Consider the following 17541-nt stretch of genomic DNA (forward strand, 5'->3'; position numbering starts at 1 on the left):
CCCAGGTCCCGACGGCTTCACGGGTCTCTATTATAAGAAATTTTCAGCCCTGTTGGTGCCCTTTTTGGCTGACTATTTTAATGAGTTACGACAGGCGCTCTTTGTCCTGGCGCTTGAGCCGCTGGCTTTAGCGTTCCAGACCAATTGCAATATATCGGGGGTTCCTTACAGGAGTTCAAGATGAACCTTTTTGGAGACAATGCCCTCCTGACTCTTACTAACCCCCTGATGACGCTTCCTAATTTGCAACAGGTTCTTGAGCGCTTCTCCTTGATTTCGGGTCTCCGTATTAACTTGGATAAGACTGTCGCTCTCAATATTACTTTGGCTTCAGATTTGGTTTTGGGCCTACAATCCCACTTCCCTTAAAAATGGGCTTCCTCTTCTCTTGAATACTTAGGCATTCACTTGACCCCCACCTATACCTCCTTGTTTGCTGCAAATTATTATCCATTGCTTAGCTCTCTATCTTCTCTTATGCATTCTTGGCAATTTCCGCACCTGTCTTGGATAGGACGGGTTAATTCGGTGAAAATTACCATTTTGCCGAAATTGTTATATTATTTTCGCACACTCCCAGTGCAGGTTCCCCCTCATTTTCTTCGGTTGCTTCAGGAGAACTTTATGCATTTTTCCTGGGCCGATAAGCACCCCAGAGTATCCAGAAATATGCTCTTTGCTCATAGACTCCAGGGTGGTCTTGGGGTGCCTAATGTAACTAAGTATTATCAGGCGAGCCAGATTGCCCCGCTGTCTATGTTGCACACCTCTTCTGACGTTCCCCTCTGGGTCCTGTTGGAACTACCTAATTGTGCCCCTATCGAAACGTCGATGCCTCTATGGCTTCCCCCTGCCCTGCGTCCTATGGCACTGAGTCCAATATTGCTTCATGGCTTACAAGTCTGGGACTCGGTGCGTTACTCCAGTGGCCTGATGTCACCTTTTCTGCCTTTACTCCCAATTATTAACAACCCTCTTTTCTCACCAGGTTTAGATCACCCAAGGGCGTTTTCTTGGTGGGTGACTAATGGTTTTTCGCAGGTGTGACACTTTTTGATTTTTCGGTCCTTCCCCACCTGGAATTCTCTTCAGGAATCCGGGGATGTCCCCCCGGCGGAATTCTTTCGATACCTTCAATTGCGGCACTGGCTGGTCTCGCTGCGGGGCACTTCTGCTTTCTTGTACCAGAAATCTGTCTTTGAACAGCTTTGCCAGCAGCGTCCGGGTGCCCCGTGCCTTATATATTTTCTTTATGCAGCTCTGAACAGACGCTCGTCGCATAGTTCTCTTTCATATTTTGTTCAGTGGGAGCACGACCTGGGAGTGGCTGTGGATCCGGAGGACTGGAATAAGGCCTGGTCACTCATAGCTACGTAAATGCTCCTTTAATACGACCACGCTGGAGGCAGCCTATAATGTATTGTTTCGTTGGTATTGGGTTCCGGCTCGGTTGGCCCAGGCTAACCCTGCCTGTAGTGATCAATGTTTTCGGGGTTGTGGCCATCGTGGAGATGTATTGCATATCTGGTGGTCATGCCCGAGACTGTTTCATTTTTGGTCTTGTGTGTTTGGCCTCCTTTTCACCTTGTTTCATCTCTCCATACGCCGGGATGCTCGGTATGCCTTGCTTCATTGCCCCATACCGGGCCTCTTGGCTCACCAGCAGAAGTTGGCTTCCTATTTGTTTTTATCGGCCACTAGAACAATTGCTCAGGCCTGGAAGAGTCCGTTTGTCCCTCTTCGGGGGGTGCGGGATCGTATGAACACTATGATGCTCAACGAACAGATGTTGAGTATCTGCAATGACTCCCAACGTAAATTTTTTAAAATATGGGTGCAATATGCCTTTCCCATGCTCCCCCCGGCTAGTCTGGGGATGTAATGGCATTCGGTATCTGCGCTCTTGGACCCCTGCTCTTTGCTTTTTTTTTTTTTTCCTCCTTTCTCTCTCTCTCTGTTTGTTTTTGGTGTGACTGGACAGCTGCCTTTAGTTGTTATAGTCAGTTACATTAATGTTTTGTAACTTATGTGCCATTGATAGCCCCTGCGTGGGCGTACCTTTTGCCCTGTAGGCGTTAGAGCACTGTTTTTTGTTTTTTTTTTGCATTTTTTTATCTGCAATTGATAGCCCCTGCATGGGCATGTTTTGTTGCCTCTGTTTTATACTGTTTAAAAAATTTATAAAAACCATTGAAATACAAAAAAATCCCAGTAAGTGTATATTAATTGGTTTGTGTGAAAGGTATAGTGCCTACAAACTATGGTATATATATTTTAAAATTGATCAGTTCTGATGTACTGATGGCCAATCTCTTTTCTTGAGACCCCTAAAATTCAAGGTATGGCAAGTTTTTTGAAGTTGTAATTTTTTGACACAATTTTTGGGAAAATGAAGAAATTATAGTAGAACTATAGCCATTTTTGTACCATTTTGAATAGAGTAAGGCAGGGTTATATCTCCTGACAGATTTTTTTCCGCCATCTGTGTCCCATTGTGGAGATTTCCCTTAATTTCCTGTCCCAAAGCCAAACAGGAAGTTAGAGGAAATCCCTGCAAATTTATGTGAATTCTTGGGGACCCCCAGGCCATCAAAACTAGTATCACCATTGGAAGATTTTCTGGGGACAACCCAAAATGTGGGATTTTCTTTCACTTTCAATGATAATGGTAAATAGGACAAATAGAGGTATACTTTAAATAACATTTGTTTTAAACATTTGGTTTTTTACATACTGTCACCAGCACAGTACAACATCATTATATGACTTGTATGGTGGTGATCAGGGACTCGTGACAATATGTTTAAAAAAAAAAAAAAAATTTATGATTTTTTTGTTCAAGTTTTTTCTTTTTAAACATTGTTTTTGATCAGAGTAGTTTAGTGTCACCATAGAAACACTGTACTTCTCCTAGGAGGGTGATCAGGGATTTTTTTTTTTTTACACTTTGATTTGCTGTTTAAGTGATGATCACTGTAATAGCAATGTTTTGCACTGTCATGAATAGATTACATTCATAACAGCTGTGATTACTACTGATCTGTGAGTGGCTACAGTTAATGACATGGTACAGGGTTCTGTTACTGGCTCAAGTACCATGTAATAGCTGTGGACCAATCACTATAGGAATCACAGCTACGAATTTATTCGTAACAGCTGTGTTGACATTGTGATCATATGATTATTATTATTATACAGGATTTAAATAGTGCCAACAGTTTGCTCAACTCTTTACAATATAAAGGGAGACAATACAGCAACAATACAGTTCAATGCAAGAGAGTTAGAAGGGCCCTGCTCCTTGGAGCTTACAATCTATGAGGGAGGGGCTGGTGGTACAAAAGGTAATACCTGTGGGGGATGGACTGGTAGGAGGAATAGAAGATTCCGTAATTAGCTGAAGGCAGGATAGGCTTCCCTGAAGAGATAGGTTTTCAGAGATCGCCTAAAAGTGGGCAGAGTAGGCGATAGTCTAATAGATTGGGGTAGAGAGTTCCAGAGGATGAGGGAGGCTCTAGAAAAGTCCAGGAGACGAGCATGGCAGGAGGAGACAAGGGAGCTAGAGAGCAGGAGGTCATACGAGGAGCAGAGAGGACTGTTTGGGTGATATTTGGAGACAAGATTGGTGATGTAATTTGGGGCAGAGTTATAAATAGTTTTATATGTTATTGTTAATGTTTTGAATTTTATTCGTTGGGCAATGAGAAGCCAGTGGAGGGATTGGCAGAGAGGGATGGCAGATATGGAACGGTTAGTAAGGTGGATGAGTCTGGCAGCAGCATTCATGATAGACTGAGGAGGGGATAGCCTGCGATGAGGTAGGCCAATGAGGAGGGAGTTACAAAAGTCAAGGTGAGAGATAACCAGGGAGTGAATAAGTTGCTTAGTGGTTTCCGAGGTTAGGAACGGGCGTATCTTGGAGATGAAGGGGAAGTCTACAAGATTTGGACAGTGATTGGATTTTGGACTGAAAGGACAGATGGGAGTCTAGGATTACACATAGTACCCTGGCATGAGGGGAGGGACTGATGGTTGTATTATTGATCTTGATGGAGAAGTCAGGGGAGGGGGCACGGGCTGGAGGGAATAGTATGAGGTCAGTTTTGGAAAGATTTAGTTTGAGGAAGTGGAGTGACATCCATGCAGATATATTATTTAGTAGGTTAGTGATGCGAGAGGAGACTGAAGGGGTGAGGTGAGGAGTAGAAAGATAGATTTGTGTGTCATCAGCATAGAGATGGTACTTAAAGCAATGAGAGTTTATCAAGTGACCAAGGGAGGAGGTGTAGATGGAGAAGAGAAGGGGTCCAAGGACAGAACCTTGAGGGACCCCTACAGAAAGAGGAAGTTAAGAGGAGGAGACAGAGTTATAGGTAACGCTGAAGGAGCGCTACGATAGGTAGGAGGAGAACCAGGAGAGAGCAGAGTCTCGGAGGCCAAGAGAGCAGAGTTTTTTGAGGAGGAGGGGATGGTCAACAGTATCAAAAGCCGCAGAGAGGCCAAGTAGTAGGAGTACAGAGTAGTGGCCATTGGTTTTAGCAGTTAGTAAATCATTAGTGAGTTTTAGTAGGGCAGTTTCAGTGGATTGGAGCGAAAGCCAGACTGTAAAGGGTCAAGAAGGTTGTTGTCAGTGAGGAAGGAGCTTTTCTTTGTTTCAGTTATACAATTTTGCAAAAAAATAAAATTTCTTCATAAATTTAGGTCAAAATGTATTCTGCTACATTCATTTGGTAAAAATAATAATAACTGAATTTGTATTTTTTTTTCAAATGTTTCTATTATTATTATTTTTTTTTTTACTATTTTATTTTTCAGCACACTGTGACCAAAGCAATACAATGTTACCATAGTAACATTGAACTACTCTGGGCAAGTGATCAGGATTTTTTATTTTATATTGCTATGATTGCTAATACCAGTGTATTTCACTGATATTTGCAATTATTGTTACTGAATGAAACTGATTCATTCAGTCTTTTGTTGTCATTAACTGTGATTGCTCAAAGCTGATCACATGATACAGATGGGCTGTGATTGGCCCTGTCTGTATCATGTGACTGCCTTGACCAGTCACAGCTTACAACATAATTGTATACAATGGATGACATGACAGGAAGCCATCCATTGTATACAATCGACATGTGATCAGCTATGATTGGCAACAGTGGTCACATGACACTGGCAATGGGCCGGTGTAGTGATATGTCCCATGGACACAGCTGGTGACAGATTGTGCAGCTGCATGGCTGCACGGCCACGTGACCGGCTCGTTTTGACAGGACGTCATATGACGCCCAGTCACAACGGCGAGTGTCCCGCCCGGCCATCAATCTGCTATAGGCCAGGCGGGAACATGTTAAAAAGGTACATGGAATGGGAATCAGACTTGTAGGAGATGTTTCCCAGGGTGTTTGCTTGCAGTTCTTCCAGCATGCAGTAGAGTTCCTTTTTGTATCTTCCTGCTGCTTGAATTATCCTGCTTTAGTTCAACTGCTGCTTCACACTCACACAGGAAAAATGCCCCCCCCCGCCATCTGTGACCTCCCCCATGAGCTGGTCTAAATTTATAGGGAAATGATCAAATGAGCAACTCTTCTTCGCCCCAATTAGGAACTGATAATGATCACATGAATTGGGGAGAGATGTTGGTCAAAAACAAGCCAGCCACACAGACACAGGCCAAAGTCATAAAAGATGATTGATTCTCTGATCATAGATAGGCAAAAGGAGGTGAGAATCAATCACCACAAACAGACAAAAAGATATAGGGCTGATTATCCTCAGTTTTTCAAAAAGTCAATGCATTGCAGAGAGACAGTTTAAGGTGGAGATGAGACAGCAGCATTTACCTGTGAAAAAGCAGAGAGGATATGTTCAGGGGGCTGTGTTCAACTGCTGCTTCACACTCCAGCAGAAAATGCACTTACGCAGAAAAAATGCCCCCCCCCCCTTCACCCCCATCTGCAACTGTGCCCCCCGTGATTACGTGATCACATAGCGATCACACGATACCCAGCTGCTCATAGCAGCTGGGTACCAGGAGCCACAGTCCGCTGTGTCTACATATCCATATGATAAATCAATAACATGGCTCATATTTCAATTATAGTATGCATAATAATATTAGAAGATGACAGAATCCACATGAAAAGGCTCAACATGTTTCAAACACTTGTCTTTCTTAGGAGCAAACATAGACAATATCTGAAACATAGTATACATCATAAAATATATGTTCCAGTCACTTCAGTAATTGAAATGAATCAAAAGAATTTTTTTTTTCATAACATTATAATAACATGCATTGAAAAAAATTCCAAGTGACAGGGATATTCAGGAAAAGGACTACTGTGGTAATGTTGGTAACAGACTGCAACATAAATGTCATTTTTGATTTTGCCTTTACCACTTTAACTATACTATTCAAAGAGTTTTCTTATACTGATGTCAAAAACACTTCCTGTGTTATCTCAAATAGTTTCTTATCCCTCCTAGTTCTTAACTTGGAGTACAGAATGATTAACCTTTACAGCATAGAAATCTGGGTGTGGAAGGTTTGAATAGTTACAGTAGGCAGCTCATACATTTTTTCTTTCAATCAGTGGGTTGAACAAAAAAACTGACCCGATTCGACCATCTATGCATTCAAGGAGGATGGAGGAATCCTCCCGCTGAGATATTGTATACTTACAACGGGAAGAATTCCCTGCCAAGAGAATACACTGATCAGCGCTGCAGTCTATACCCTGTGGCGCTGATTAAGTGGGAAAACTGACAGGGTGTTTGTACAGAAGTTGAAGGGTAGATCGACTTCTGTACAATCACAGTGCTAAGACATGGATGGAAATTCAGACGCTCCATTCTCTACTGACCTACTCTACATTTGATACGTGTAAGGCCAGCTTAAACGACTGGACAGGGCTGACACTACTCAGTCCACAGAAATGTTGTCTGTTGTCAGCCCGCAAAAGGGCTAAAGAGCTGAGAGTATTTCTGACAGATTGATGGGTATTTTTCTATACTTAATAAAACAAAAAGAAAACCAACACTGTGCATAAATTAAAAGTGAGCAGCAAACACAAAAGAGGATATCCTCTCTAATTACATATAATAATAATAATAAGTGTTGCACTGTTAAATCTAACAAATAAAATATTATTCACAAAATTATTTGTAATATATGGTGTATATAAAAAAAAATCCACAGAAAATGAAAAAAGTGCAAGTCCCTCAGAAAAAGAAACACAAAAATAATAATTAAACTAGAACAGCAGTGAAAAAGTATAGTCCACACTGAGTAAATAAAAAAATATTAGTATTCCACACCTCTCACTGACGTGTTTCATCATAAATAGACGTCTTTCAGGGCTGAAGATGTCTGTTTATGACACCCCAGAAGACGTTGATTTATGACGAAATACATCAGCCAGAGCCTCCCCCATGACGTCATCATGTACAGGAAGTGAATCGGAATTTGATGCCATCTTTGTTGGCTTGGTGAATATATCAATATGCATATCCTTATTATTATTTGTTTTTAAACTTGATTTTTATTAAAGGTATTTTACATGTTTTTCCACTATGAGGAGTGTTTTATCTGCTTATTTTGCATGAATATACTTACTTGTGTTGAGTTTACCATACATCTGAGGAGCAATACTGGTGATTAATATCGGGATTGACATGGAGAGTTGCCATTGGTGTTGAGCACATATAACACTTATGACCACTCTGAATCTTTACATCTGGTAAGCCCGCATCTTACGTTCACTGTGGTGGCGGGTGACATTGGTGTTAGTGGATGAAGAGAGACGCATGGAATACTAATATTTTTTTATTTACTCACTGTGGACTATGTTTTTCACTGCTCTTCTAGTTTATTTGTTATTTGTGTGTGTTTTTGTCTGAGGAACTTACACTTTTTTCATTTTCTGTGGATTTTTTTATATACACTAAACATTACAAATATTTTTGTGAATATTTTTTCATTTTATTTGTTATACTTAACAGTGCAACACTTATTATTGTATTTTTCTTTACCTGCGGGGTAAAAACACAGGAAAAGGTACATCTTGCAGAGATGTATTGCATATTCATGTTTATGCCGTGACATGCACTTTAAGGATTAAAGGAATCTGTGTGTCAGTGATATGTTCCACTGGAATGGACATTCATAGTATTCACATATTCTTAAAGCGGACCTCCACTCCACCAATCACTTTCCGCTATCTCATCCTATTCACTACCCCCTCCCCAATTCACAAATATGTTTAGTTTTTTATAGGTTTTGGGGGATCTTCCTTTTTCCACTTTCTGGACACTCACCTCTTGCCCACAGCCTCCTGGGATATCTAAGTCACACATCTCAGGAGCCACTTAAACCCATTTGTGTCTTTGGCCAGCTTGGCCATAGGACATCCTGGACACCAGAAATATTAAGTGTCTTTATACTGCACAGACAAATGTGCTCATGTGCATGAAGCTTTAAAGTTCAGCTTTTGTAAAAAAAAATAATAAATGCTCCTGATTTTTCAGGTAAGCATATGAGGAGGGGGAGTGTTGGATCGAGATTTGGTTCAGGTAAATATAATAGGGGGCTGGTGTGGGAGCTGCACTCAGAAGGTTTCTTACCTTGAGGGCCGGTTCACACCATGCCCATATCTAAATCACACAGAAATGCGCTGTGCGTTCCTCTGCGATCCACATGCGTTTTTTTACGGTGCAATTTCAGCCCATTCATTTTGAATGGGCTGAAATTGCACTGCACCGCACAAAAAGTACTGCATGCACCACAACCAGATCGAATTGGCACAAAAGTACCATGCGATCAGGGGCAGGCAAACTCACTGCGCTTGCAACCTGTGTTTGGCATTCATTTTTTATTGACACCGGCTGCAGATTGCAAATGTAGTGCGTTTTGCAGGCGGTTTGAAACAGCATGTTCCTCGGTGATTCAGATGCGGGCATGTTGTGAATCTGCCCTAATGCAGGGAATGTATTAAGGTGAAAACCGTCAGCCTTTAGAACCACTTTACGGTTCAGATCAGACGCTCAGATGGACACACACATATTATATATACTTAGCTGAAAGAACTATGTACATACAAACACATACTGTATTTTCCTGGCTGCGTACCACAACTCCCTGCTGTTGTTTTCCTGGGGTTCTGTCAAATTGGATGTTGTCACATCTGTCATGTAATATTTTTTTTCCTGCTGAACCTGCTATTTCTGCGGCCCTCGGAGTCACAGTGATTACTATTCTCAGTCCCTTTCATTCGTCAAACGTTACTTGTATGAAACACTTTGCACTTCTCATTCCACATCTGGAGGATTTAGAGGGCCTAATGCATTTATTGCTCTTTCATTACTCCAACAGCTTTCTGAGATGAAATATCACAGTTCAGGAAATGGCTTTTGTGTATTGTCGGTTTTTTTTTTCTACTTATTAATTTGACTGAGAATTATTGGTGGTAACGGAAACCAGTTCCCACAGCAACCTGTTTTAATAATTTTTATTTTGTAATGGGGTGAATAATATTACCTGATCAAATTATTTGTGTAACTTGGTTTTGTTCTTTTTTTTAATTGCCTTTGAGTTTAATTAAAATGTATATTTTACTGTCTTTGAAGAGGAAATTGCATTAAAGTTGATATAAATTCTTATGGAATGACACTCTGGGGTTTATTTACTAAAGTTGGAGAGTGCCAAATCAGACTCACTTCTGCACAGAAACCAATCAGCTTCCAGGTTTTATTGCCAAAGCTTAACTGAACAAGCTGAAGTTAGAAGCTGATTGGCTGCCGTGCAGAGCTGCACCAGATTCTGTGCATCAGTTTTAGTAAATCTCCCCCTTAGGCTACTTTCACACTGAGGAGTTTTTGATACATTTTCACGTTAAAAAAAGTGCCCGAAAAGCTGAAGAAAAACGCTTCCTTATGTATGTGAATGTATATCTATGTATGTTTTCATACTGACGCGTTGCGCTTGCGTTACGGTGTAAAAACTCCATCTTTTGGGGCATGTTTGGTGAGTTAAATAAAACACCCCAAAAACGCTTTTTCTCATTGAAATCAATGGAAAACACCTGAAAAGCGCCTAAAAAGTGCCTGAAAAGCGCCTCTGAGAAGTGTTTTTGGTGCAGTTTTTAAGTCACCTGTCCTTTAAAAATGCTCAGAAAGCATGGCAAAAGCATGGTAAAAACGCCTGTGCGTTTTTGCTGTTTTTGCGGCGGATCAGTGTGAAAGTAGCCTTAGTTTGCTAAAATATTTTGTGGGTTATTTACTAAAACTGGAGAGTGCAAAAACTGATGTAACGCTGCACAGATCAAACCAATCAGCTTCCAGATTTTGTCAAATTCTTAATTGGGTAAGCTGAAGGTAGAAGCTGATTGGCTACCATGCAGAGCTGCACCATATTTTGAGCACGCCAGTTTTAGTAAATCAACCCCAGTGTATCATAAACCAGGGCTTGACATATTTGCTATAGATCTAGGAACCAGCTAAAAAAGTTAGGAGCCAGTTTTTTTGTAGCGTAGCTTGGGTTTTCAGCGCCTGGGACTTCATGCAATTCGATTTGCCAGGTCACAATCATGGTAAAACTACACCACCTTTTAGTTGCTGTTGAAAAATAATGGCACCTGAACCTGAATTTTGTGATCAATTCTGCTGGAATCCCAAAACGCCCAGGTGTGAATGTAGCTGCCCAGGTTTATACATATGCAATTCTGAACTCGTTTGATACTCACAGATTTTCATGACAGGCTAGATATTTTGTGTTCCCGTTGACGTGGTTCACACAGATGCTATGTGAAGTCTATGGGAGACGTTTTCGCACCGAAGTCTATGGGAGGCATTTTCGCATTAAAGTCTATGGAAGGCACTTTTGCATTGAAGACTATGGGAGGTGTTTTTGCATTGAAGTCTATGGGAGGCCTTTTCCCACTGAAGTCTATGGGAGCCTTCTTTGCATTGAAGTCTATGGGGAGCAACTTTCCATTGATGTCAATGGGGCACAACTTCCCATTGAAGTCTATGGGGCACAACTTCCCATTGAAGTCTATGGGGCACAACTTCCCATTGAAGTCTATGGGGCACAACTTCCCATTGAAGTCTATGGGGCACAACTTCCCATTGAAGTCTATGGGGCACAACTTCCCATTGAAGTCTATGGGGCACAACTTCCCATTGAAGTCTATGGGGCACAACTTCCCATTGAAGTCTAAGGGGCGACTTCCCATTGAAGTCTAAGGGGCGACTTCCCATTGAAGTCTATGGGGCAAGACTTCCCATTGAAGTCAGTGGGAGGCGTGTATGAACCCAGGTATCAAGATGCAATTTCTAGTCACCATGGTGACCTGGCCCCTGGGATTTGTCGAGCCCTGTCATAATCAATTGTAAATGTTTTAATTAAAACACCTATTTTCACCAGTTTTCATTATTTGTTACATTTCTGTGCTGCTGATATCCTTCAGCCTCTTTGCCACCATTCCCTGTCTACATACAATCGAGTGTTGGTGCCACAGTATTTCTCCGACGGTGACAGCAGCGGGCCATGCCTGCTTAATGTGTATTGAAATGGCCACTTGTAATCTCCATCATAAGCCAGTGTGAATGGGCAACAACACAGAAGCACAATTGGGGAAATAGGGAGAGAGGAGTGTTACCCTATAACAGGAAATGCATGAACAAGGACCTTAATGGTAGGATCACCAGTCATTATTTTAATGTAAGCTGCAGAATTTAAAAGGGTGGGAATGACTTTTGACAACACATGTTAAAACCTGTATGAGTTTAGTGATTGGATTTACACATATTATAGGATCATATTAAAAGAAGGGGGTGGGGTGAATGAAAGGTCCACCTCTTCCATTCATAGAATACTTTTTATTGAAGTTTAGAATTCAGCTTCTATGAATGGATGGGGAGGGTAGAAACGGCAGGCATAGTCAGCACTGTGAATGAGGTCCAGCTGATTGTATTAATCCATGCAGCACTGGACGATTACAGCTGCAGGGATATGGGGGGGGGGGGCACAGGACTTCAGATCTCAATTAAGACAGCAGTAATTATTTTTTATTTTTACTTAACTTAGGTTTTAACCCAAGGATTTCCCTGAAATGGAGCAATGTTCTGAGCTGAGGACAACAAAGGTGGTGGTAAGTAATTACTTTGCAGATGCAACAACTGTCTGGTTTACACATTTTATGCATTTCCTATGTAAATTGTATTCTGGAGCAGCCCTATGTAATTACACAGTGCATACAATATTCTTACTCTCTTTCATTACATTGTAGCAGAACTACAGACACACAATGGCTTGCAAGGAGGGAGGTTGCTATCATACTACATCACAAGACCAGTGTACCAGAAACTCTGTCAGGACTGGAAAGGCTTATCAGTTTTGCATTCTCTGTGTCACAGCAATATGGAAAGAGCAGACTCTGACTCTTTATACCATGGAGGTAATGTTTTTTCCCTTTCCACTTGCTTTACAAGGATGGGTGGGCAAAGCAGACTACACAGTAATTTTTCATGCATGGTTCTTGTTAAATATTTATATGTGTTCTTTGGTGCTATACTGTTAATCCATTAATGTGCTGTAAACAGCAATATACATTTTACTGTAGACATATTATGACTCTTCCACACTTCAGAGTCAATAGGTGTCTCCTATTGCAGATTGCTGCAACACTGCGCAGATTTGTCCTGTGTGCACCTAACCCTTACTATAGGTGGAACATAAAGCTATTACTTTTCATGCTAATGTGCTTCCATATCAGTGGAAGTATTAAGGTCTCTAGTGGCATCCAATGCTCCTAAAATATGTTATTCCCTATCGGCAATACTATATAAATGTATTTCTAGTGTATGCCCTACAACACTGTTGGTTGCCTTCCATATTTTGGTTGTTCACTTCATATTAAAAAACTGAGCTTGTAATATTTCCTCCTCCCCGATCCCCCACTCATGACTTTACCATTAAGATTCACAGCACTACCATTGGTCCTTCCCCTCATGCCAGGGTGCTAGGCGTAATCCTAGACTCTGACCTCTCCTTTGGGCCCCACATCCACTCACTGGCTAAATCCTGCCGCCTCAACCTCCGGAACATTTCCAAAATCCACCCCTTCCTGACCAATGACACCACAAAACAACTTATCCACGCCTTGGTTATATCCCGCCTCGATTACTGCAACTCCCTCCTCACTGGTCTACTGTTACACAGGCTATCCCCCCTTCAGTCTATTATGAATGCTGCTGCTAGACTCATACACCTTACCAACCGATCAGCGACTGCTGCCCCTCTCTGCCAATCCCTCCACTGGCTTCCACTAACCCAATGTATAAAATTCAAAATACTAACCACAGCTTACAAAGCCATCCACAACACTGCCCCTAGCTACATCACAGACCTCATCCACAGATACCACCCAAATCGCCCACTCCGCTCCTCCCATGATATCCTCCTCTGTAGCTCCCTCATCACCTCCTCCTACGCTTGCCTCCAGGACTTCTCCAGAGCCTCTCTCATCCTCTGGAACTCCCTAACACAGCATGTCCGGTAAGCCCCCACCCTGTCTGCCTTTATGCGATCTTTGAAAACTCACTTCTTCAGGAAAGCCTTCCCCACCTCCACCTAAGAACTGTACTTGAATCACCTCCACCAGATCATCCCCCGCAGCTACTACCATTTGTATCACCTCCCCCTTCCTTTAGATTGTAAGCTCCATGAGCAGGGCCCTCTTATTCTTTCTGTACTGAAATGTATTGTAATTGTACTGTCTCCCTTATATTGTAAAGCTCTGCGCAAACTGTTGGCGCTATATAAATCCTGTATAATAATAATAATAATAATAATATTGTAGCATGTTAATTAGGCTGCAGGAAGCTTGGAAAAAGGTTGCTGCTTGAGCCAGGGATGCCATACCAAAAAAGTTTTGTCACAGAAAAACAGAATACATTGGCTTAAATTAAAGCCTAACTCCAGGTTTCTCATGACTTTTAATAGTTTGTTTGAGCCAAGCTGGCCCACATGAACCAATTTCTTGACTAATGGATGTACCGACTGGGGGCGCTGAATACACTTTATGTAGCATCGGCATGACATCATCCACCTGCATCTCCATCTCAGCCAATCAGTGGACACCTTGTATTCAATCATAAAATACAAGGAGTCCTATGAATTGCTGAGCAGCAATAAGCCAGAACTGATTTAGTTCCTGAAACGAGACAGGAAGCCCCTATCGCACTACCAGAACATAGCGCTCTATACTGTTTTAGCTGATGCTACATTCAGTTTATACAGTACAATGGGTATATGTGTTAGTGAAGATACAGTATTTATAGAGAGCATGTAAGAAAGTTAGCGATCCAGGAAAAGCATGAAAAGCTCAAGTTGCCATACGCGGTGACAAAATGCGTTGCAGCAATAGTGGAGACTCCATGGCCACATTCCTTCCCTGACTTCCACCAGCATGCTTTTTTATGTTCCTCTGGGATCGCTACCTCTCCTAAAAACTTTATATACATAGACCTGACATGGAGATATTTCACTGCCGCACCTTCAGTGAAATGCACCTTAGCCTGAGATCCCACCTCACCGACAACAACCTTCTTGACCCTTTACAGTCTGGCTTTCGCTCACTACACTCCACTGAAACTGCCCTACTAATACTCACCAATGATCTACTAACTGCTAAAACCAATGGCCACTACTCCATACTCTTACTTCTTGACCTCTCTGCAACTTTTGATACGGTTGACCATCCCCTCCTCCTCAAAAACTCCACTCTCTTGGCCTCCGAGACTCTGCTCTCTCCTGGTTCTCCTCCTACCTATTGCAGCGCTCCTTCTGCGTTACCTATAACGCTGCCTCCTCCTCTTCACTCCCTCTTTCTGTAGGGGTCCCTCAAGGTTCTGTCCTTGGACCCCTTCTCTTCTCTATCTACATGTCCTCCCTTGGCCACTTGATAAACTCCCATGGCTTTAAGTACCATCTCTATGCTGATGACACACAAATCTATCTTTCTACTCCTCACCTCACCCCTTCAGTCTCCTCTCGCATTACTAACCTACTAAATAATATATCTGCATGGATGTCACTCCACTTCCTCAAACTCAATGTTTCCAAAACTGAGCTCTTAGTATTCCCTCCAGCCCGTGCCCCCTCCCCTGACTTCTCCATCAAGATCAATAACACAATCATCAGTCCCTCCTCTCATGCCAGGGTACTAGGTGTAATCCTAGACTCCCATCTGTCCTTTCAGCCCCAAATCCAATCACTGTCCAAATCTTGTAGACTTCACCTCCGCAACATCTCTAAGATACGCCTGTTCCTAACCTCGGAAACCACTAAGCAACTTATTCCCTCCCTTGTTATATCTCGCCTTGACTATTGTAACTCCCTCCTCATTGGCCTACCTAATCGCAGGCTATCCCCTCTTCAGTCTATCATGAATGCTGCTGCCAGACTCATCCACCTTACTAACCGTTCTGTATCTGCCACCCCTCTCTACCAATCCCTCCACTGGCTTCCCATTGCCCAACGGATAAAATTCAAAACACTAACAATAACGTATAAAGCCATTTATAACTCTGCCCCAAATTACATCACCGATCTTGTCTCTATTTATCACCCAAACCATACTCCCGGCTCCTCGCAAGACCTCCTACTCTCTAGCTCCCTTGTGTCCTCCTCCCATGCTCGTCTCCAGGACTTCTCCAGAGCTTCCCCCATCCTCTGGAACTCTCTACCCCAGTTTATCAGACTATCGCCTACTCTGCTTACTTTTAGGCGATCTCTGAAAATCTATCTCTTCAGGGAAGCCTATCCTGCCCTCAGCTAATACTGGAATCTTCTACTCTTCCAACCAGTCCATCCCCCACAGTTACTATCTTTTGTACCACTAGCCCCTCCCTCCTAGATTGTAAGCTCCAAGGAGCAGGGCCCTCAAATCCCTCTTGTATTGATCTGTATTGTCTCCCGTTATTTTGTAAAGCGCTGAGCAAACTGCTGGCGCTATATAAATCCTGTATAATAATAGTGCATTTTGAATCCACAATGTATGAACTATCCATTATGATCAAGTTATGATTTGCACATTGCCATCATAGATACTAAGGATGTGGCACTTTCATCTAAAAATATTAATTTATGAACTTCCTTACTTATGGCTCACAGTCTTGGGTACTTTTTATCAGAGCTATACTGCCTTTATGAACATGTGGCCCTTATTCTATTATTAGAGACTAATAAATGATAAACTATATTGCCAAAAGTATTGGGGCGCTTGCCTTTACATGTACATGAACTTTATTGGCATCCCAATCTTGGTCCGTAGGGTTCAATATTGAGTTGGCCAACCTTTTGTAGCTAGAACAGCTTCAACTCTTTTGAAAAGGTTGTGCACAAGGTTTAGGTGTCTGTGGGAATGTTGGACCATTCTTCCAGAAGCGCATTTGTGAGGTTAGACTAAATGGACGAACAGGTCTGGCTCGCAGTCTCCACTCTAATTCTTCCCAAAGGTATTCTATTGGGTTGAGGTTAGGACTCTGCGCAGGCCAGTCAAGTTCCTCCACCCCAAACTCACTCATCTATTCCTTTATGGACCTTTGTGCACTGGTGCGCAGTCATGTTGCATGCCGCTTGGACTATGGCTTATGCATATGAATGAAAAAAATGCACTGAGGTCCAAATTGTAGGATTGCTTTGTTGGCTGATTCCTCACAAGTCATTGTAACTTAATGTAACAAGTTTAACACCATCTTGAAAAATGGTTACAAATTAACAACTTTGGGCTTTACTTTGATTTATCATAACCATCTTCAAAGTTTGACTAACAACATGTCCTGCATAATTAATTCTTTAACTGTAGAATATCATTATTTAGTTGTTTCCTGCCTGCATCGTAAATATCTGCTTTACAATCGTGCTTTGCATATGCTGGTAATCAACCTGGATATACAGTTTATCAAGAATAATATAGAGTAGCGGATATAAAGGAATGACTGTAGGTGGTGACACAATTTGTTTGGCTCCATTATTTACTTTTGCCTGCTCTATATGCCTGATTTGCACGCACTCTATACCTGCAAAATAACAAATGTAAGGTCTTTTGAGTTGAAGGATATACAGTAATAGCTGTGAGCTGTGATATAATTACTTGGTTTTATTCAAAGAACATATGCTCTGTTCAGCCATGGATGCTTAACAGGTGTTTGAAGAGATTCAGCATTTGTCATGTATAGCTCATGTTTTGAGTGGTAGTTATTGATTTGGCTATAGTATTATTATTATTATTTTATTTTATTTTTTCAATTCTTTATTTAACAAGTTCTGACCTGTGTACAGTCATTACATGATATTGAAACAGATTACAATGCAGATCCAAAACACATTGGGACACAAGGACATATTCAAGCAACCTGTTTACACAAATACAATACTAATTTTCTATAACATCGAAAGAACAATTTAGTAGATCGATTTCTTGTTCGTTTTTGCCGGGATTTCTGTGAGAAGAATTTTGGCCGCGACCG

The sequence above is a fragment of the Staurois parvus genome, unplaced genomic scaffold (genome assembly GCF_062004578.1).
Source record: "Staurois parvus isolate SC_StPar_1 unplaced genomic scaffold, SC_StPar_1.0 ptg000101l, whole genome shotgun sequence".
In the NCBI taxonomy this organism is placed as follows: domain Eukaryota; kingdom Metazoa; phylum Chordata; class Amphibia; order Anura; family Ranidae; genus Staurois; species Staurois parvus.